The sequence below is a fragment of the Nematostella vectensis genome, chromosome 1 (genome assembly GCF_932526225.1).
Source record: "Nematostella vectensis chromosome 1, jaNemVect1.1, whole genome shotgun sequence".
In the NCBI taxonomy this organism is placed as follows: Eukaryota; Metazoa; Cnidaria; class Anthozoa; order Actiniaria; family Edwardsiidae; genus Nematostella; species Nematostella vectensis.
In genome coordinates, this window is record NC_064034.1 from 21,804,063 (window position 1) to 21,828,940 (window position 24,878).

At 35.4% G+C, this 24,878-nt stretch overlaps 1 protein-coding gene across 2 annotated transcripts in view; it reads right to left on the bottom strand.

Moving 5' to 3' along the window:
- Nucleotides 1–18,977, bottom strand: part of LOC5518316 (histamine H2 receptor) — a 30,414-nt gene extending 11,437 nt beyond the window's left edge. The window contains exon 1 of one of the 2 annotated variants that reach the window (XM_032362968.2): nucleotides 18,433–18,977. The gene's annotated coding sequence lies outside the window, so the exon portion shown is untranslated. Of the gene's footprint in view, nucleotides 1–7,419; nucleotides 8,460–18,432 lie in introns of those variants that run through there. The other variant, XM_001638232.3, reaches the window with a different exon arrangement.
- Nucleotides 18,978–24,878: the final 5,901 nt, after the last annotated feature.

The following is a 24,878-nucleotide window of genomic DNA, read 5'->3' on the forward strand; positions in this document are numbered from 1 at the left end:
TTTTACCCCTGTAGGGGAGTAACTAAAGGGAGTGATTTACTAGGTTGCTTTCTATTACTCCATTAAAGGAGTACAATTTACCCTCAAAATGGAGTTATTTTTTACTACTTTTTTTCCTACTCTCTCAGGGGAGTAAATTTTACCCACTTTAGGGGGTAGCTAAGTGGAGTAATTTACTAGGTTGCTTGTAGTTACTCCATTAAAAGAGTACAATTCACCCTCAAAATGGGAGTCAATTTTTACTCCCTATTTTATTTCCCCCTACTAATTGGGTAACTAAAGGGATGATTTCAACCCCCTCCCCCCTGTTTTTACAAAATGGCCGTTTAAACTCCACCTACTTCAGGGGTTAATATAGAAATTAGAGTAATTTAGAAACACCAAGGAAAAGACGTTATTATGAATTTGACAAATCATTTAATTAAACAATTCAGTTTAAAAAATAACAAAAATATAAGTTGAAAAAATGTTTGAAAAATAATAGTCATTTGACATAAGGTATCCAGGACAAAATTACTAACAAGTGTTCCAACATAACAAAGCTGAAACAAACATACACAATATTATTTTTCTATAACAACTTTAACAGCTTTTGAACATTACCCTTTTTGGCGTCATTACGGTTTTCCAAAAGAACTGCCACCTCCTCCATCTTTGTATATTCAGATAAGAAGCTAGAAGCCTAATGCCTCTATATGCACCATTTAAATTTGAACCTGGTAGGCTAGCTTGAAAAGATAACTAGATTCTTGATATGCAGGGTTTACTGTGATCAGAATATACGGACAAAAAACAACTACAGTAACATTAGATATTCAAAATAAATATCTGGACAAATTTTAGGTTCAAGACTGATTACTAGGTTTTTACTAAGCTAAGTTATTCAATTTTGTGCTTCAAGTAACAGTTTATAAAGCATAGGCGCTTTAGATGTAAGTACAGTGATTAGTGAATAACTTAAGTTTACGAAGTTTTTATTCGTTTCTTGCGATTTACGCATTGATACATTCCTTATACCTCAAACTTCTTTCTTTTCTGGCTTTGCAACTCGAGCACATTTTACTATCTCTATCATAATGTCCTGCGAAGATAATAAGAGAAACAAATAAGAAGGTAGTATTGCTTTGGAAGATAACAAAGAATCACAAAACATATCAGTCTAGTTCGAGAAATCAGCTCACGAACGATGATTTGATGCTGAAGTTGGTCGCACAAATCACATTTACTATTGTACCTATCACATTATAAAGCCCATTACACACTAACCTTTTACTTCAATCCATTTTCTGCCATCAAATCCTTAAAAAAGGTGAATTACGCGTAGAAAAGACGGGAACAAACGGCTATCCGTTTGGAGGCTGTGATAATGGCTTTCGTTCGACCGTTATGATTTTGCGCCTTGGGCCCAAGCCCCTCTCGGCCACTAAAGCGAGGGACGCCCGGTACATTTTGGTTTTACGGGTCCTGGTGAGCCGTCTTCTATCTGCAAAGCGGGACTTCTTTTTTTTATAATCTCAAGTAGCATTTCTATTAGAAACAATATATATGATTTTATAATGCTCAAATCGGATCTAAGAATTTTATACAATTATCACCCTACCTATCTTTCTTTTCAATGCAGTACTAATTATTCTAAGCGAATTCTGGAAGTACACCACATAAAACTCATGTTCGAGTCCAATGCCTGTCTTTGATTACATTTCCTATTGTTGTAGTATAGCTGACAATATTTGCAAGTATGGTGAGGCCTGTTCTTGTATTGAAAATGTTCTTTTAGGATTTCCTAAGAGTTCCTAAATTGTAGAATGCTTCAAATCTTCTTCCTAAGATTTTCTTATCCAAATTATTCCGATTTTCTGGTCTACTGCTTATACTAGGAAATCCTAGGAATTTTTAGGAAGTTTAATCATATTTTGTTGTTTTGATCGAACTTAGGAAATCTCAGGAAACTCCTAGGCACAGGGTAGAGTTTTTTGTCTCAACAATAAATACGATAAATTATTATTTTTATCTGTTGTCTTATATAATAAAGACTATCGTTTTCCTTCTTAAATTCAGCTAATTCAGAGTAAAAAAACAACTCGCTTTATTTTATATATTTGGTGTGGTTTGTTACTGCTCTAAAAAGATACAGCTGGAGTAAAAACTACTCTTTCAACACGAGATGGCTGGAGTAGTTTTTACTCTTCAAAACCTACCCCCTCAAAGGAGTACTTTTTTACTCCATTTCTTGACCATCTGGAGTAAAAATAACTCTTTTCACTTCAGATAGTTGGAGTAGCTTTTACTCTGCTAAAATTACCCCCCAGAAAAGAGTACTTTTTACTCCATTATTTGACCAACAAGAGTGAAAATCACTCTTTTTCTAAGAAACATTCGATACTAATTCTTAGCAGAGTAAAACTTACTCCGTTAAGGGAGTAAACAAAAAAAATACTCCTCAGTGGAGTAGTTTTTACTCCAATAAAGGGGTTCAAATTACTCCTTTAAAAGTACTCCATCGCAAAGAGTAGTTTTTACACTCTGAGTGGAGTAAAAATAACTCCCTGAAACTAACAGTGTACTGACGGAACAGAAAACCCGGGTCGCGATACAACGGATTCGACAGTAAGTTATATTTACTGCATATTGTCACAGTGTTATTCTTAAAAGGGCAGGGCAATAAATATTTTTTCCCAAACGAAAGAGACCAGCCGTATTAAAAACTGCATTTTGACTCATAATTGTCTAGCTTTAATTTAATGCATCTGTAAATAAAATCATGTTTTTCAAGTACAGCTACAACTTAGTCTGTATTTGATTCTTAATAATATAAGTAAACTCCATGGAAAATATTGTTGTAAACAGTATCCTGCTAGTTTGAATATTTCGTAATAAAAGATTGACTGATTTAAATTTAAAGTACTTGGTACAAAGTTGATTGAGAGTCCCTCTGATGCTCAATGAGGGGCTTCTATAGCCGTTAGCTGGACAAGGTTTTGAAAAGGAAGCAGAAACGCTCTCAGACCCTGGCCTATCCAAAAGGGCATATATGGTCCTTCCCATTAAATACCTGAAATTTCCCTGCAGTAGAGCAAGCCACCCCGTGCTTTTAGATCCACTGTAGATCACCCATATTGTGCTTCGTATCCTAATACAGATATATATCGATGTTGATAAAGTACTTTTATTTTACATTGTTTACATGATTTTAATCAAAGACTTGAGCTTATGAGCTAATATTCCATATTATTCATTTGTGCTGTCTACCCCTAATGTATAAATTAATTGTATTATTTGACATCGGGCTCTATATCCATTCTTGAAAAGAAATAACTTGTTATGAAGCCAAGAAAAAAACACCTAAAAAAATAGAGCTGACATCCTATGACAGGGATTTGGGGGTGGCATATATGTTGATATTATTCAAAAGTCTTTAAAATCTTGGGAATTATTTTGAAAGAATTGAATCACTACTTTTTGGTGTATGCACCCCTGTGTTTACCACCTGTATGGCTTGAAAAGTAAAACCAATAATTACTAGCTTTTGATTGGAATACAAAGTCAATACGGTAAAAGAACTAAGCTTTATTCCAAGGATGTTCTAGAAAACATGAATCATGCAATATGCATCAAACACACTTTTAGTAAGAACTTGCAATGAAACAGCAGAAAAGGTTATTTACATGATTGCTTTATTTACTGCCATCTGTAAAAATGTTATAATCAAGCTTCCTTATGATAATAAGCACAATTTGTTTTTGTTGCTCACATGAACAGCTAACAATAGCATCTGTTTATATTTAACAATTATACCATTCCGAGAGCCGAAGGCTCGAGGTAGATATTTTTAAAGCCACTATCTACCGAAATGGAAATGGTATAAATGTTTTAGTATATAAAACGAGCTTTAGAGCAATTTTTTTTCGAAAATATTTGCAAATCGGCTGTTACACCCGGCATTTTCTTGATTTTGGGACCCAGGAAATATCCACCTCCTAGGAGATGTATATTGCATTTTATCCCGAGTTTCTCAATCAATCAAATCACTCGTTCTTGCGAGGTTCCCGAGTTTTATATACTAATTGATAGTGTATACTTGAGAACCTTAATTAAGGGAGAATGCTAATTCATGGATGCCAGGTGGCATTGAGAGGGGTCAGGATGATGTTTGGGGCGGGGGCAACCATACGCTAATAACATTTTTAAGCCAACAAAAGCAACAGCACTAACAAACTCTCTCATCATTATTCTCTTCCTTCCATCTTCAACGTATTTTTCCCTACACTTTTCACCTAAGAAGGTTAACAGGTATCTCTCATAGAGCACTGTAAGCAAACAAAAATAATGTATGGAGGGAAGATGTCAGAAATGTAAAAAAAATTAATTTCTCTAGCAACGCAATATGTTGGGTTCTTGCCATGAGCTTTTCAAGCTTTTTGACAATTCGCAGGTAGAATTTCTTTAAAATTGTGTTGTTATTGATGCAATTGCACTCGAAAATAGAAAGCGCAAACTGCAGGGTTTTTGTAAAACTTTTTGCACGATAGAATACGCAATGGTGTCGACAAGAGGTCTGTGGGTGTTTTATGGCGCTGCAGATAGTTATGCTTTTGATTTTCTGTAATTCAAAACTTAAATAAGTAACGCGCTTTTCACAAACGGGAAAATAAAAGTATTCTCGAAATTTCGTAGAAGAATTTGTAACATGAAATATATATTCCTTAAAATCTGTCAGACTGTCAACAAGATCATCCCCCTTTCTAAATCCTAGATCCGCCACTGCTAAAAAAATAAAGTTTAAGCGTAATTTGTTTCGGTTCGTACGGTATTCAAAGCCCATGGTATACGTGTCCGCACGGCATTCTAAGCCATAGTATTTACACACAATATTGTGGCGCCATGTCCGTTCGACTTGTCGTATTCTCATGTCACTTGAAGACAACGCATGGTCAAAAGGGCGTAAAGTAATTACGGACAATTATCACTTTTCAATTTGACTGCAATAAAACTACGAATGGAAAGTAATCGTGGTATCGTGCTTCTTAAGTTACGGGTAAATAGGGATTGGAGTTGAATAATAAAAAGCCGTTTGGATGATACGTCAAAACGAGCGTTAGACGAGCTTTAGAAAGGCAAAGGGTTAGAATAAAAACATTGTAAGTAGGCTCTCTGTGTTTTTACTAACATTACAACTTTGCATTAACATGATTTCTTTATTTTTCGAAAGTCTGCCCTCTCATGTTTGACTAAATGCACTTAAGGTTTCAACTTTCAAAGGATTTCCGTTATTCGCCGCTGATGGAAAACATTTACGCCTTCATTTGCACGCATTGCGTTTCGCGGAGGCGTGTTGTCAAAAACAGCGTGGAATCTGTTCATACAAATTGATCAAAAGTACTTTGACCTTCGATACGATTTAAGAGGAAATTGAAAAAAGCAAAATGATGGTTTTTAAGACTAGCGGATGTATACAATAAAAATAAAAAGGTAGTTGAATGAAATAAGTGAAATAAAAGCAACAATAAAAACTGTTGCTTGTTGAAATTACTATACGTATTAGTTATTTTGAAACTGTAATGAGTCCATTTTTAGTTTACGCAGAAAACCCACCTTTTTACTTTTTATGGCAGAGCACGTCACCTTGGCTAACTGATCACAACGGATTTCATTCGCACGCGAGAAATGCGTTTTTCCCCAAACCGTGTCTGTTTTATACCTTATACTCTTCAAATAAAGCTGCTAGAAACCAAGACTTGCATTCAAGTTCGTGATTTAATTACTTGATGTACCCATTTGGGTGAACTGGTGAAGGATACTTTAGCTCTGAATAGTTCTAAGAGTAGCAAACTCTTGACAATACTTATTACTTAGTCTGGTTGCCTAGAAACCTGCCAAACAGGTGAGAAATGGCCATTGCTTCTGTTGATTGCTCACTAAAGGGTCTTTATTAATATTGTTTCCATCACAGATTTTGCAAGGCAGACTGTGCATTCCTCAAGGCGATTGATTTATATCTCATGATTTATTTGCTAGTATGGGAAAGGGCTCTAGAAAAGGCCTTCACAATCATGATGTCTCTAGAAAAGGCCTTCACAATCATGATCCCCGCTTTTGTAATTTATTGCTTTACTGGTGAAAAGTGATCCAATGATCGCGGCAAGAAGAATAAAAAATTAATATCAATCCAATATACATCGGATATCAAATGGTCTTTTTTTTAGGATTCGTTTTCTAAAAGGGTATTCAAGCAAAGAAACTTTAGAAGTCCAGAAAGTATTTGACTTACGCGTAAGGAGAACATGCTGTAAATGAAGATTTCAGTTGTCTTTAAACAGGAATGTCTTTGCTTAACGTCTTCTTTGACAAGAAATTGCGGGCAGTGTTCCGAAATTAAAAATTTTCGTTTATGTCCGTTTTTTATTTGTAAACTGGCCGCAAACTAATATATGCTTGACAAACTTGTCATATTGCTTTAAAAATATCTACCTCGAGCTTTCGGCTCTCGGTAAATATTTCGCCACTATCCACCTCAATGGAAATGGTATAATTGTTAAGTATAAAGCTGCGTTGTTCCAATGTCTTTTCAGTGTTTATTTTCAAAACTTAAAGAAAAGGCAATCATTTTTTTTCTAGAATCGGCATTTCAACAATAAGACAAAACAGTATAAAACCTTCATGAAAAGAGCGGTAAAAGTCGTACGACCCTTACTTATTAAGCCCCATCTGCACTAACAATTTTTAGTTGACAATTTTCAATTGACAACTATATTTGTTGGCATCTACACTAGCAATTTTTCATGTGTGACAATTTTTAATTCCCGAGTAAAAGCAAACCTGCTAGCTTTTGAGTAATTTTAATTACCAAATAAAAATTGACAACTTTGCTCCCTCTACACTGACAAAATTGTCACATAAAAATTGTTAACTAAAAATTGGTAGTAGATGGGGCTTTCGGGGAACACATATAAATACTTCGTGGCCTTCAAGCCATGGTGATGGGTTTTTCTCCATTCCTGGGGTACCAAGCCAAATAGGAATAGCTAAAGCCCCACATGAATGACAACTCGATGAAGTAACAAAAACAACAAGGACGAAAACCGAAAGTAAAGAAACATATATCACTACCATTTAAGAATTGGAACTGGGAATAAACGTTGGGAATAATGCTACAACTAAATGCTCACTTTCTATCCACCGACTGCAATGTTTTCCAACTAATTGCAAAAAAAACTTTCAATTATATATCGGTAAAAAAATCTCAGATTCCGACCCTAATAAAAATGAAAATGGTAACAAAGAAACTTCAAGTTTCACAATTCACTGCCATTTTCAGTTTAATCTCGTGCTGTCTCTGGTAGGATTTTTTTAAATCTCGGCAAGTAAATTTTCCATTTTAGCATTTGGAAGCTAAGCACTATTTGATTATGTAAAACTTACGATTCGCGGAAAGGGATAGAAGATTTTACACTCGTAAATTGAACTGCTGCTGTCTTGTAGCAAGCCTGCTTGAAAGATATAAGAGATTGACTACAGAAGTGGGGGGTAAATAAGATTTTATTGCCTCATTTGGTGAAAATTATGTCTGGCTGAGTTCCCGTGCCTTGGGCTAAAATTGGATTCGAAGGCAGGAGCCAGGATAGGCGCTTTTTGTGTGTCTGAACATTTAGCGTCAAATGTAACGTTTAACCAGTTATTGGGAATAGTTGTTTCAAGTGAATTAGAATAATTCACAACGAATGGCAACTGCATTTCCCTTTTATGTCAGAAGAGCGGTAAGAAATCAAACAAAGTCCAAATGAGATGTCAAACTATAATTGCTTACCCCATAGTAGCGCAAGTAGATAATTAAATCTTAGAACTTGTAACAATTTGGTGATCGCTACGTGGCTCTGATTGACTCTTTGTGGAATTTCATGTTTTATTTGTGCTTCAAGGTATAATGAAATAATGTGCGTTTGTTATAAGCAATAACACTCTCCTGCTGATTGTTCGCTATTGGGAAATAACCTGCGGCCAAATACAGGCTACATTAAGCGCCGTGATGCGTACACGTTCAAAATGTCAAATTGAGCAATTTTACAAGAAACTGCAATGCACAGAAGCTGTTTGTATTACCAGACATGTGGCCACTCATCTCACCAAATCAACAACTCACATAAGATGCTGGCCTGAGTGATTTTAAGTCGACAATTGAACCCCTTAATACATCAGGGTTGTTTTTCAGAAAGGGAGGGGAAAAAGGAGATTGAAGACATAGGGGCGGGGTATTGTTTTTAAAGGGAAATGTTTATCACAAAAATCCATATCGTCATTACTTTTCAAAATGTTGGCTTTTAAAAAAAAAGTCAACACAACGCACAGTCTCTCATATCATTAACAGATGATCAACTATAAAGTGAATAGATCAACTATGAAATGAATAGATCAGATATGAAATGAATAGATCAATTATGAAATGAATAGATCAACTTGAAACGAATAGATCAACTTTGAAATGAATAGATCAACTTGAAATGAATAGATAAACTATGAAACGAATAGACCAACTTGAAATGAATAGATCAACTATGAAACGAATAGTCAACTATGAATTGAATAGATCAACTATGAAATGAATAGATCAACTATGAAACGAATAGATCAACTATGAAATTAATAGATCAACTATGAAATGAAAAATCAACTTGAACTATGAAATGAATAGGTCAACTATGAAATAAATAGATCAACTATGAAATGAATAGATCAAATATGAAATGAATACATCAACTATGAAATATGAATAGACCAACTATGAAATGGATAGATATGTGTGACATTATTTCGTGTACACTCGGTAGGATTACATACGCGAGCCAAACTCCTCCGCCGCCCGGCATCGTTCGAGTAATATTACTTTTAGTAATATGATAAAATGCATTATAGCCGTGTCAGTTGAAGCAAAGGCGAGAACTGTTCATTTTGCATTATTCTTTTTTTATGATAAAATGCATTATAGCCGTGTCAGTTGAAGCAAAGGCGAGAACTGTTCATTTTGCATTATTCTTTTTTTACTTCATACTACTGGGTCTAAAGAAATCTACAATGCCGATTTACCTGAGTGTCCAAAAGATCGACGTTTCTTTTTGACAAGTTTCGACGTTTGTATTTTCTGGTGTATTGGAAGGAAATTCACTTAATCTTTATGTATTTATCAACGTTTAGAACGGGGAAGAATAGAAAATAGGTATGGACGAAAGTTATTGATACGCAAGGATTGAATTTGGATCTATTCGGGAATTCAATTCAGAAATTTTATTGGAATGACTTCCGTGACCATTATTTTTTTTATCAATTATATCATATAATATTTCATTATAATTGGGTGCTAGAACTGTCACCCTCGGCATCGTTACGCCTCTTCTCGTTACCCCTCTTCTCGTTACGCCTCTTCTCGTTACGCTGACAAGACCTTGATAGCAGTTTGTTTGTTTGTTTCTGTTTGTTTCTATCAGTTCACTTAACAGTGTCGCGTCTCGGTTCTTTCGCGTTCTCGTTTGTTTGTGTCCGCAGGAGAAACCCCTGCCGATAGCTGCTATCGAATCCCTTTGAAAATGCTCGAGATTATTTTTTAGTTACCACGAGAATTCTCGTCATGCGACGCTGTATTGTGAATCGCCCCGCCGCAGTAGCGGCGAACAATCGGCTAGGCGTCTGCTTTCGCAGGCTAAAATTGTAACTTCAGGCAAAAAGACTCAGATCTTATCAGCTGTTAAACAGGCAACAGTTCGCTTGCAAAATGAGAATTCGAAATAATAATAATAATAATAATAGTAATAATAATAATAATAATAATAATAATAATAATAATAATAATAATAATAATAATAATAATAATAATAATAATAATAAAAATTAAGATATTAATATATTAATAGTAATAGCAATAGCAATAGCAATAGCAATAGCAATAGCAATAGCAATAGCAATAGCCATATCAATATTTGGGTGACCTTAAAACCTGCTCGGTCAATCTCTTGGAGGCCTGGGTCTAAGGACTTTATAGGATTAGTAAGAAAAAGATTTGACCAAGCGAGCAAGTTTTGATTGATAATTTTTGCCGCGAGTCTCAAATTGACAGGAATCAGTATTTTTCACCATGTTTTCTAGAGATCGGGGATCGGGGGAACTTTAGCTCTTCTAAATATGGGCATCTATGCCCATATAAGGCAATCCATACGAAGGACACTATCCGTGGGGAATATTTTTGATATGAATAGCAATAGCAATAGCAACAGTAATAGCAACAGTAATAGTAACAGTAACAGTAATAGTAATAGTAATAGTAATAGTAATAGTAATAGTAATAGTAATAGTAATAGTAATAGTAATAGTAATAGTAATAGTAATAGTAATAGTAATAGTAATAGTAATAGTAATAGTAATAGTAATAGTAATAGTAATAGTAATAGTAATAGTAATAGTAATAGTAATAGTAATAGTAATAGTAATAGTAATAGTAATAGTAATAGTAATAGTAATAGTAATAGTAATAGTAATAGTAATAGTAATAGTAATAGTAATAGTAATAGTAATAGTAATAGTAATAATAATAGTAATAATAATAATAATAATAATAATAATAATAATAATAATAATAACAATAATAATAATAATAATAATAATAATAAAGCGGATACCCTGTGGACATAATTGTTCTGCCGAAAAAAAAAATATAAGAAGCGCGTGTTGTGACCAGAGAGGGAACGCCACCTTAAAAAAAATAAAGACACACACACAACGCGTGTGCCCTGTGCAAAAACTTTTATTTTGAGAGCTTCATTAACCTTACCCAAAATAGGAAAATTGTTTTCTTCACTTAGTTTGATTGGATGCGATAATTTCAACCTTGATATATATATTTCTTGATATTTGAAACTCCCCGCAACGCCTATGTTAAAAAAAATATACTCGGGATCCCTGTGTTACAAACCCGCTATTTCACCGATGGCGATATCACAAGTTCCCATAAACTAATTCCAGATCATGTAAATAGAGATTACTTCATGGTTGGTGAGCGCGTACGATTTTTATTCACGAGTTAGGTGGTTTGACACCCTGCCCATGAGCGCTTGCGCTTGGTCGTATCCGAGCAATCTGATCGTGACATGTATTTGAACACTAACCAAGATAAATACTTTCTCAACACTCAATTTAATCAATTAATACGCCAAGAGAGTTTAAATTCACTTAACAGTTTTTCACTGTTACATATTAATGCAAGGAGTTTTAACAAAAATATTGACAGTATTGAACATCTAGTAGTTCCCTGCTAGAAGAGGCCTCTTTTCTCTGTATTTCGCTGGGCTGGAGTTCGCGAGGAAAATATACCTCTGCCATGGGTCGCAAGTTCGTTTGATCAAACCGCCGTCCACGATCGTGGACGAGATCCAGAGCGCATGCTCCGTTCATTAATTACTGGCCACTATTTGAGCCCACAATGACTAGCGCATGCATGAAACGTATATCCGCTGCGGGATAATAAGCCCGCATTCGAAACGGCGTCCTCCATAGAAATATCACGCGACGAATTATAAAAGAAGCCATTCAATGCTTTATCTTCATTCAGAATTTTTTCTTTTTTGACTAACGAGTCAATCTTCCGTTTACAGGTTTTGCATATTCTTCTGGGAATAGCTGATCTAAGTTTACCAAAAAGTTTTGTAACATTTTCTTCGAATCCAATTGTGCGATATCTACATGTCCCAGATGTCTTGAAATTAATCCCACAAACAAGACAAAACTCGTCTTTGCTGCGTTTGTTGTTCAATCTTTTTAGTGACGTTTTAGGTGATTGAAATTGAACAGTTGTTTTCTTTTTTCGAAGAGGAGAACTAACCGCAGTTTGATTCATGATTTCCGACTAAGCCCATGCAAAGCATATTAGCATATTGACAGCTTTCGCGCGATGGTACGGGTTTTGGCACGTCGGTCGCTTATTAACGCTCTCGCATGCGCAACAGAAACAGTTTCGACCCATGGCAGAGGTATCTTTTCCTCGCGAACTCCAGCCCAGCGAAATACAGAGAAAAGAGGCCTCTGCTAGCAGGGAAATCTAGTAGATAATACATCATTCAATTTCAACATTATTGGAATAACAGAAACCTGGCTTGAAAGAGATGCCCCAAGCGTTTTAAATTTAGCCGGCTACGAGTTTGTGCATAAAAACAGAAATGAAAACATTGACAAAAAAGGAGGAGGTGTTGGTATTTACATTCTTAATGGTACACAATTCAAATTACGAAATGACCTAAACTATAACAATTCCACTATGGAAACCATCTTCGTTGAAATCCAAAACAAAAAATTAAAAAACACACTAGTTGAAGTAATTTACAGACCACCTGATTCAAAGGTTATTGAATTTATCAAGGAAATAGATGCCCTAACAACAAAACTAAATAAGGAAAATAAAAACTGTTACCTTCTTGGTGACTTCAATCTAAACTTGATAAATTTACAACATCACGATCTTACCAAACAATTCTTAGATACAATGTACTCCACTACAATTAGCAAGCCTACGAGAATAACAAGTCATAGCGCGACTCTAATTGACAACATCTTTACAAACGACATCAGTAATGTTAACACTTATAGCGCCTTATTATACGCTGACATATCTGATCACATTCCGATTTTTCATGTGCGAACATTGACCACAAAAAATTAAAGACAAAAGTGCATCGGCTATAAACGAACAATTAATGCTTCAAGTATAGAACATTTTGTAAACAAAATTGGATTAATAAATTGGTCAGATGTCACAACAAATGGTGACACAAATAAGGCATATAATAACTTCCTAAACTGTGTCACAGATATGTATGATACATGTTTCCCTTTAAAAAAGCAGAGATTAAATGGTACTACAAGAAAACCATGGCTAACAAAAGGTCTCCTCAAATCAATTCAACGAAAATATAAGCTATATAAAAAGTCACTTACATCACCAACTTTATCAAATTCAAATAAATTCAAACAATACAGAAACAAACTCAATAATCTATTGAAAACAGTCAAAAGGAATTACTTTGTAAATTGTCTAGAGAAATCAAAGGCAGATCTAAATGAGACCTGAAAAATACTAAATTCCATTTTGAAAAAGAATTAAAAAAAACTACAATATCCCGAAACTCTCAAAGATAGCGAGTAAGCCTTTTCTAATCCTAAGGATATTGCAAATAAGTTTGCGAATATTATTTTACAAACATAGGAGCTAACCTTGCAAAAGAAATTAATAACACACATGTCAATATAAAGCATTTTTAAAAGGAAACTACAGTAACAACATGCGTTTCCGTTTAACCACGCCAGACGAAATACGTCAACTAGCATGTTCTTTAAAAAATAAAAACAGCTATGGTTTGGATGGAATCGATATTAAAGTAGTAAAGGCATCAATGTCAATCCTATCAAGCCCTCTCAGTACACTCATTAACAAATCTCTCATGACTGGTATAATGCCAGATCAGCTTAAAATTGCTAAAGTTATTCCTATTTTTAAATCGGGGGAAAAAGAGCAGTTAAAAAATTACAGACCAATTTCAATCCTACCTTGTTTTTCTAAATTATATGAAAAAGCAGTTTACAATCAACTGATTTCATATATCAATAAATGTAACATCCTCAACATCAATCAGTATGGGTTCAGGCATAATCATTCAACAGCGATGGCTGTATGTGACTTTGTAGAACGGATAACATCTGTTATGGATAAAGGACTAGATACAATTGGGATTTTTTTAGATTTATCAAAAGCCTTTGATACCCTTAATCACAATATTCTTACTCAAAAAACTTGAATTCTATGGCATAAGAGGCATTCCACTAAATTGGTTTAAAAATTACCTAAGCAATCGAAAGCAATTTGTTCAATTTAATGAAACCAAGTCTGAGGTGCTAAATATAACATATGGTGTTCCCCAGAGAACAATTCTCGGGCCATTATTATTCTTAATAGATATAAACTCCACAAATTCATTTAATTTCACTCTGTTTGCAGATGACACAAATATCACATTTAAATGTAAATCAATCGATACAGATAGCCAAGAGATAAATACCGAGCTCAACAATCTCTCAACTTGGTTTAAAACTAACAAATTATCATTAAACACAAAAAAGACAAACTATATGATTTTTAGCAACCGTAAAAATCTTAACAAAAACGCAGTTTGTATAAACATAAACAATGACCAAATAAAAGAAGTTAGTGAAACAAAATTTTTAGGATTAATAATAGATAATAAACTAAGTTGGAAATTTCATATAAATCATGTTTCATCTAAGATTACAAAAAACATAGGAATAATTAATAAATTGAAACACTATCCATCACTATCACCAAATAATAGTTTAAAATCACTATATTATACCCTAGTCCACCCTTACATTCAATATGGTGATGCTATTTGGGCATGTAACTTCCCAAGCTTTCTGAATCGTATCCATCTCCTTCAAAAGAGACGTGTCAGGATTATTACAAACTCTAGTTATTACAGCCATAGTGAACCACTCTTCAAAAATGAGGGAATATTAACTGTAAAAAAATATTAACATCCTAGAAACGGCTCTAATTATGTTTAAATTTGACAACAAGCTATTACCCAGCACATTCACCAATATATTTAAGAAAAACAACCAAATACACAATTACAATACTAGGTGCTCTCGTGACTACAGACAAACACTCAGGAAAACAAAACGTGGGCAATTCTCAATATCCTACATGGGTCCAAAAGTCTGGAGTACTCTCAGTGAGAAAACAAAAAGATGTAGATCTATATTTAGTTTTAAGAAAGCAATTAAGTATCAATTACTTTCAGACAAAAGCAGCATTTGATTATAAATATTTGAGTGTAAAATATATATATATATATTTTTATATTTGATCGGTATTCACAAAATTATAAGAGCAACATATTTGACTATCATAAAACCATCCCAAAGGGGCCTACACTTATAAGTATCTTGCTTTCAGTAGGCTCCTCATCTTCATAATTTATGCATATCATGTAAATAATTAATATATTTGATGATAAAATAAAGTTGATTGATTGATTGATTGATTTTCTAAGTTAGGCCCTGGCCAAACGAGGATGTTGCCGGAAACATTAAGGAAACATGTTTCCTAAATGTTTCCGCGGTTGGCCAAACGGTCACGAAACATCGGGAAACATGTTTCCTCTACAGCGCCACGTGCATGCGCACTGTTTGTCAAACAAGGACCCACGTCAAGTACAGTGCTCCGTAAATATCGAAAAAGCAGACCCGTAGATTAACTTTGATCATTTCGAAGATGAAAATAATGTTATGTATACACAAGGCAATCACGGCGAGCGTTGCCAGACAACGAGCCTAGAAATTGTTGCTTTGCGTGGTCAAACGAAGATACATTCGGGAAACAATGTTTTTACGCGCTTGGAAACATGAAATGTTTCTCCGTCGTTGTGGAAACATTTTTTGTGTCCTAGACAAAAAATTTGTGTCGCGAAACAATGTTTCCATGGTGGCCAAACTGGGAAACATTGAGGAAACATGCGCGCGGACAACATGTTTCCTCGTTTGGCCACCAGTGCTGAAAAACGCAAGACTTGTTCCAGTACCGCGCGGTTAAACCAGCCTTTTTGTTTTGAAATGGCGGCGTTTTACCGGCGAACTGTCACATTTTGGCGAATGCTAAGAAAACTAGATCAAACTTAAGGCTAAAATTTTCTATATGACTCCCTCATCATCATCTTTTGTACAGTATGGTTTTAATGCTGTACAGTAAGTCAAAACAGCGACCGAATTCAGCCTTTCGTACATTTACTTGAACGATTCAACACTGAGATTTTGTTTGTTTTCGCCAGAACACCCGCATGCGCATACGTTATTCAGCACTATCGTTTGGCCAGGGCCTTAGCAGCAAAAAAAAGCGCGAAATTTGCGGGAAAAATCCGTCAAAATGCATCGAAGAAAATGTAAAATCCTCATTATTTGATGAGGATTTGCCAGAAGAATAATTAGACTACAACTAAGCCTTGAGGTCGAGGAATAATTTGCCAACTTTGGCTAGAAAATAAGGTTATTGTAGGTCTATTTTATTTTTAAAACTGTCTGCGCGCGTTTCACGGGCAATTGAAAATGACGCCATTCCCGGCGCGCGCGCACGCAATTTTAAAAGTTTGTTATTTTGTAGTCATTTTTAGCTAGGAAACAAATTTCTCGTGACCGTTAGTGCAATCTTTACCAAGAAAAATTAAATTAAATATTAAAGGCATAGGTATTGAAATTAAATCGTTACATCGCCCGGGATTGAGTAAGGCCCGTGGGAGAAGGCCGTATATTTGAAAGGCAAAGAAAACATCTGTTTTCAAATTTAAATCTTGAATTTTCATTGTCGAGGCATTCGGCGATAATCAAGCTAGTTTCTTCCTCGGAATGCCTCGGAGCTATTCCATCTTGCTCTTACCGCCTTCATGCCTACGATCATCTGCGCGCCATAACGACGCGCGGCGGTTAATAATATGTTTTGACGAAGTGCATTATGGGAAGGGTGTCAACCCCCCCCCCCCCCCCTCTATTCACGAGTTGTGATGAAATCAAACGAACGAACGAGTCTTCGAGGGAGTAAGTTTGATTCATAACAACGAGTGAATAAAAATTGTACAAGCGAGCCAACCATGAAGTAATTTGTTTATTATACATACTAAGATTTAGAAACTAGAAAAAGATAAACATAGACAGAAACGACACTCATTTATTATGCATTTATTATTATGCCAATATGCCAATGATAAAATAAGCGTTTATATGTTTTTAGCGCTTGGAGAGGTCTCTGGAGGCCATGTCAAAGACTCTGAGGCAATGTTGTGGTTCGTATTCGATGTTTATTTCGTTGTAAATTTACGCTTCGGAGCTTTGCGTGGCTGAACAAATAAATAACACTTCCCTCTACTATGTCTAACTTTGCCGGTTATTCTTCCAAGGTGGTGACTGTGACTGTGACTAGTAATAAGCAGAGACCACAAGTAGCAAAAATATCCGAGATAAAGAGGCGATAAGAGAGAGATGGAAAAATAAATAAACCTTGCACTAAAAGTCTTACCAAATGATATTATTCTTGTCAGCATTGAATATTTGATTGCCCTTCTAATAAAAAATACTGAGTACTCGTTTCGATCCAAATTCGTGCCTGATTTGACTTCCAACATGCCTAGACCTCCGCTCGTTTGCTAAACCTCACGAACGACTTCAAATTTCATCTCACTGATCAGAAAATGATTATCCTTGAAATTAAAACGATAGCTAATAAGAAAACACATTGTTCATTGAAACTTGGATTTAGCTTTCGGATGGGCAGTAAAACAGAGATAATTTTGAAGATTTATTTACAGCACTTTCCCATCTTTTCAGAGATCGATCTGGGCTATCCGTTTCGGAAGGCTAGAGAAGGCGTGACGCTCCTCCCTTATGAACATGGCAAAAATTCTCCAAACATATGAACGGCCCAGCATCAACTGAAAATTAGACGTCTTATACTTAAGAGTTTATAACAAAAATACGATACCGAATTCTGGTTTTTGTTTAAAAAGCGATTTTTTTTTTTGCTTCACCGTTTTTCTAGATTATCTGCAAGCTGCAGCCTTTCGGCCATAAAGAAAAGGTAGAACAATGATTCTCAGAGTTAGCTTCTTCTGTAGTGTTTTATTTTAAAAGAACTTTTGAAATAGGGCCTAGAGAGTTGTAAACAAAGCTTGGTAAAGGTTGCACCTATTTAGGGATATAAATCATTGGCTTGCAATGGTTTGAATATGAAAAAAGACATTTTTATTAAGATGTAAATTTTATTCTTTGCAAGAATGGTTCAAATACACAACGGCTTTAGAGCGGATTGTTTTTCTGTGGCCCACGGCGGCTCTTCTTGTGTGAAGGAAGGGGGAACGGAATGAGGATAATGCAATTGATAGGTTCTCTGTAAGATTATATTTTTGGCAGCTGCTGACTATACTATATGATATAAAAGGCTCTAGACAAAATATCAACCAGTGGTAAGATGCAAAGCTCATACAAGTAATGAGACCCAAGAAAAAATTACCAACTGTTTCTGTGATAAACATGAATCCATTTGCATTAAAATCATTCAGTGGTCCAAGTTAAGCTTGCATAAGCTTACACATTGACGGAAACTCCGTGTCCGAACGAGCTGAATAACTTGATCCCCATAGACCGCTTTTTCAGATACTTTTAGAACCGAAAAGTAAGTAGTCTGAAGCAATGAACTCTTTGGATGTGCTGAGGTGTTTTGTCGTTAATGAGGATTTACTCGAAAAGTAAAGCAAGGTGGTCTCTGTTCCACATGACTCACTGTACATAAGCCGTAGATATTTGTTATAATGTCACTCGCTCATTCAAAATTTGACTTACCGCACTGCATGAAATCCTCCTTTCGCAAATGGATCTCAGTAACACAAACCTACGCCGATACATTCAGACACTTTCAGGTAGTGTTAACAGCTCGCCTTTTGTACTGTGCTAATTGGCGATAGAAATTTCCTTTGCATAAAGATTGAAAGTGGATCTCAGCAGGGAATAAAGTGTTACTAGCAGTATTGCTATAGGTTCATAAAATGGCTTCTTGGCCGAGTGACCCCTGGTACGAAACCCCTTTAGAGATAATAGATCTAATATTTTGAGAAAATTGGTAATGGAAAAAGTGCAGAATTGTTATGGGTTTAAGGGGAAACACAATTGGGAGTACAGATGTTCTGTTTGGCTAGCCAGGTCGTTATATTGTAAATGAGTCTAAACGTAATGGAAGGGTGACGCAGTGTAAGAGTGTGGAAAATAGTACTTAGGAAGATTCAATAGGTGTCGGGGAATATTATTTATTTATTTATTTTTATTTTTATTTTTATTTTTATTTTTATTTTTATTTATTTATTTATCTATTTATCTATTTATTTATTTATTTATTTTTTTATTTATTTTTTTATTTGTTTATTTATTTATTTATCTATTTATTTATTTAACTATCTATCTATCTATCCATCTATTTATTTTTTTATTTATTTATTATCTATCTATCTATCTATCTATCTATCTATCTATCTATCTATTTATTCATTCATTCATTCATTCATTCATTCATTCATTTATTTATTTATTCACTCATTCATTTTTATTTTGCAATTAGGTTTACATTTGTTTTATAAAATACAACATATATAACACACATTTGTTAATAATACAATAAATAAACTAAATTGTCATTAATGGCAAGGAAGCTAAAAAAAAAACCAAAAGGCTTATAGTGATTGAGCTTCCCAAAAATAAAACTTATTCATTTAATACTATATGACAAAAACTTTTCTTTATAAAAGAGAAGACAACGGACAAAAAAATGACAAGACAATAACAACAGACGAATTTACAAAATTTACAAAACAACTACATCTATTTTTTGTGTGTCTGATGCACAAAAGACGTCATAGCGTGACATGAACAACAGTTACGCGCCTTGACTGCGTCTCGTTGCGTACTTTTGTGTTACATTTCATTCGGTATCTAAACGTATCTTTCAATCAATGATAAGAAGACATAGTATATACAGGGCCTTACTTGTATCCATCTGTCGGGTCTGGTGCATGGATTCTCAAGTAAGCATCGTTCACATCCTTGTCCATTGTAGCATCGTAATGACCGCCATTATAACCATCAGTATGACCCCAATTATTGTCCACCATCAGCCATTCTTTGCTTTCATTCAATCGTATAGGAACAGCCTTGCATTTTTCCATACGCTCGTCCTCGCACAAGAACGTCCAGAAAAAGCGATTCTGTAAAAGTGGCGGGTGCATGCGTTAGAACAAGCCATGTGCACTCACAAATGAGTGAGCCCATGACTAGGAGAGTATAACTGAGATTTAGGCACTATAAGTGAGTCCATCACTAGGAGAGTATAACTGTAATATAAATATTATAAGTGAGTCCATCACTAGGAGAGTATAACTGTGATATAGGTACTATAAGTGAGTCCATCACTAGGAGAGTATAACTATGATATAGGTACAATAAGTGAGTCCATCACTAGGAGAGTACAACTGTGATATAGGTACTATAAGTGAGTCCATCACTAGGAGAGTACAACTGTGATATAGGTACTATAAGTGAGTCCATCACTAGGAGAGTATAACTGTGATATAGGTACTATAAGTGAGTCCATCACTAGGAGAGAACAACTGTGATATAGGTACTATAAGTGGGTCCATCACTAGGAGAGTATAACTGTGATATAGGTACTATGAGTGAGTCCATCACTAGGAGAGTATAACTGTGATAGAGGTACTATAAGTGAGCCCAACACTAGGAGAGTATAAATGTGATTTAGGCTCTATAAGTGAGTCCATCACTAGGAGAGTACAAAATAACTGTGATATAGGTACTAACTTACATCTCCACTAAGGTAAGTGGAATGCTGATGGTGAAATGGTCCGAATCGGTAGGGAATCCTGCGGCCAGGTAATAGTTAAGAAGTGACAGTGACGTGTGATATGTAATGTAAATAACACAAACTGATGGATGGGGAAATAGGAAATAAAAGAGAAATTTAGGTCCGTAGAGAGGACTTTGGCGCGAAAAAGATGGCCTGAAACATTTAGCCCAGAAATGTGATTGGCTAGAGACATTTCGCATTAAGGTTAGAAATACTTTACTCGCTGAGTAAAGGTTTCAACACAAACTTAGGATGAATTTCTGTTTATAATGACTAAGTATCCTAAAAACGCACGCTAATGAAAACCCAAAACAAAATAATTCTATGTTGTATTCAAAATATATACAAAAAATAATAAAAAAAAACTCCACGTGTATTTAAGTAAAAAAAAAATTCATTAAAAAAGCGCTTCTATCAACTTTCCAACAAGTGATGATAAACAAACAAACAACAAACAAACATCTTTTATTTGCACACAAAATTAAGTGTTACATAGGTTGTTTTTTTTCTTTTTTTTTTTCATTAGAGATATAATATTACTCTTCTTTTCCTTTTTTTCTTCTTACATTCATATAATTTGAACCAAGTATCGCTACCTGCAGCGCGAAAAATAAACAGCGCAGAAACACAACAACACCACAGGAGGCAAACAGGATATGTGCTCTCAATATTATTTTAATCTCGGCTTAATCCAGTTAAGTTAACGATGAATGCGAGGCTATATTTGAGAAAATCTGTCATATATTCTATTTTAAGTGGATTAAGCCAAGATTAAAATAATATTGAAAGCATATATCCTAGTTGTTTCCTGTGGTATTGTTGTGTTTCTGCGCTGTTTATTTTTTGCGCTGCAGGTAGCGAAAGGTAGGCTATTTATAACCATATGTCCTTAAGTGACGTTGTCGTGGAAATTCGTTTCCCCGTGCAATCAATTTCCTTCGAAACCTTTTTGCGTTTGCTAGCACTTCATGCTACGTACAATCAATACAACTCTCAACGATCAACGTTTTACAATCAATTCAATCAATCCAATCCAATACGATCAACAACTAAACTATACAATGTTCTCCCTATTTATACCCCAGTTTTACACCCTTACAAACAATGGACAATACAGCGCTTTCTTTCATCTACCCACAACCGGATATTTACTAAATAGTTTACATTCCTTTCTTACTACGATTCATCGTGCTATTCACGTTCACAAGATTAAATCACTACTTAATTTCCTGATAAGATAGGACAATAACACCTAACGTAATTTCCTTCTCGCGTCACGTAAAACTAATAAACTCTTAATCCCCGACACACTCCCCCCTTGACTCGTCTACGTACGGTGGCCCACTAGGGTCACGGCAAATTAAAAAAAGCCACGGCAAATTAAAAAAAGCCACGGCAGAACAAAGCAAACGCACGGCAAAAGAAAGCGATCTCACGGCAAAATAAATCAAACTCGCGGCAGAACAAAGCATCTCACGGCAAAGAAAGCAATCCCACGGCAGAATACAACGAACTCACGGCAGAACACAACGAACACGGCAGAACACAACTACGACCTGGCCCACAAGGGTCACGGCAAATTAAAAAAAAGCCACGGCATAAAACAAAAAATTACGGCAGAACAAAGCAGACTCACGGCAAAAGAAAGCAACTCCACGGCAGAACTCACGGCAGAACAAACAAAAGTAAATTGCCACGGCGGAAGTGAATTTCACGGCGGAAGTGAAATACACAGTAGACCGCTGACAAAAGATTCTGGGCTCATGGTTGCGCTAAAGTCCCAGTCTTCCTCCATTTGCAAATTCAAAATGGCGGACAGCGAAAGCGAAGATCAGGAAAGAACCATCATAACACAATTATTTCACCTTGGGCATAGTTATGATGACATTGTTGGACTACTGTCGAAGTGTCATTGGATAAATATCAGCGTCAGAACGCTGAAAAGACGTCTTAAAGATTGGGGGATGTCAAGAAGATATCTTGAGTATGATCCAAATACCGTTAGATCTGCTATTACAGAACTTTTGGATGGACCAAATTCGATTGTTGGATATCGGTCAGTTTGGCAATCTTCGAATGAAGGGTATACTGGTACCACGTGTAGTTGTTCAAGAAATGCTGAAAGAAATCGACCCAAATGGAGTTGAATTGAGAAAGGCCCATAAGCTGAAAAGAAGAGTTTATCGTAGCTTAGGGCCAAATAGTACTTGGCATGCTGATGGCTACGATAAACTTAAGCCATACGGTTTTCCTATGCATGCGTGTATCGATGGTTTCAGTCGCAAAGTCATTTGGTTGTATGTAACTCGATCTAATAATTATCCTGACGACATTGCTTCCTATTATCTGGACGCCGTCAAACAACTTGGTGGCTGTCCCAGAGAACTAGACACAGACCTTGGAACTGAGAATGGTGCTATGGCCGGTATACATTCTTTTTTTTTGATGATCCCAACTCTCATAGATATGTTGCATCTCCACGAAATCAAAGAATTGAATGCTGGTGGAGCTTTCTTAGAAAAAATTGGTCAACATGGTGGATGAATCTTTTCAAAGACATGATAGAGAAAGCAGTACTCAACACAGCAGACAAGCTTCATTTAGAGTGTCTTTGGTTTTGTTTTGCTGAACTACTTCAAAACGATCTGAAAAGAGTGGGTGATTCATGGAATACTCACTATATAAGGAAATCCCGCCATGATACTGTAGCAGGAAGACCTGATGCAATTTTCCACCTTCCTGAAAGTTACGGGGGTATTGATAATTTACTTGTACCAGTTTCACAACATGATATGAGTTATGCTTACACTCATCTTGTACAACAGGACGAAGATGATGAATACCAAGAATATTTTCGTTATGTTCTTCACAGTCTCAATAAGAAGAAACCTGAACACTGGAGAGAAGCATTACAGATGTATGAAGAGTTGTTGCACATTGCAGTTAATGGTTGTTAAGTTCCATTATTTTATAAGGAACGATTGAGAAACAACTTTCAAAAACTCATTAATTATTCATGAGGTATTCAACCAATCCCTGTTTGTAATTTGTACCACGTGAAGTAACTTGAAACCAGAGGAAGTACTCGTACCTTGTATTCTACCTTATTTCCAGTTACTTCTACCTTTTTCAAGTTACTTCTACCATGTTTCCAACTACTACTAGCTAATGATAATCAAATTATTAGAAATAATCAGTTTAACATTAATTTAGTGAAAAAAGGTCTTTGATACATGACTCCATCACGACTCGATCCCCTACCGTCCAGTCTATATGCGCCGTCTTATACCATTACGCCACCGAGTTTCTGATGCGATTCCTCGGAAGATAACATACTTATAAAACTTATGAATTAGACTCATTAGGAATGCCATGAATAGCAGACAAAGACAATTTGAATAGCTTTTGTTTCAGAAAGCCGTCCGGGAATTGAAGAACAACAAACGGTGCTTCATGCATTCAAAATTATGAAAACTGAAAACCTTAGTGGAGATGCAATAAATCAATATATTTCTGTTATATGTATTTCCTTCGCTTCTTTTCCCTCCCGAATAATTAATGAGTTTTTGAAGTCGTTCAAAGGCCTCCAATTCGGACTTGACGGGATTTCAAAGTCCTTGCAATTAGTTCCAGTCCGAGGCTAGCGCCTCGGACTGGAACTAATTGCGCGGACTTTGAAACCCCGTCAAGTCCTCATTGTCGGCCTTTAAACATTACGTAAAACAAGATCGAACCCCTCCTTCCCAGTCCCCTCCATAAAGGAAACAATTCAGTAAAAACCCACTTGCAAGATTCAACCAGTTGATTAAAAAGCACTAGGCCAAAAAAAAGAATTAAAAGTCACTGAGGTTCTCATATAAAGGGTGTCAAGATCAAGTTGACTGTAAATGAAACATTAGGTTATGTTAGCAAAAGGAAAACATGCCCATTTCAAAAATGGTTGTCAGAGGAGATTGCATAACCAAAAGGTTACAACCACTTAAAAGCTGTTCGACACACAAATTTGAGCTTCTTGAAATTGCACGAAAATGAACACTAAAAAGAGGTTAAGGTTAACCACATACTATCTTGTCATTATTTCATAGAAATGACTGCTTTTAACCATGCAATCACCATGTGACAATTGCCATTTTATCTTGCAGCTTTTTTGAAAATGGGTATATACTGTCACATGATTTACAATTTAAAGGTTACTGTTCACAAATGTGACATCAAGGCCTTGCAACACTGAATAATTCCCATGATTTAAAAATCTGTTTATAAGTTAATGCCTTAATCAGAATGGCCTCAACACTATTATTGTGCATGTGTCAAAAAGGTTATGATTTCTTATAATACTTCATGAATTACAGATAATGGATAATGAAATAGACAAGTA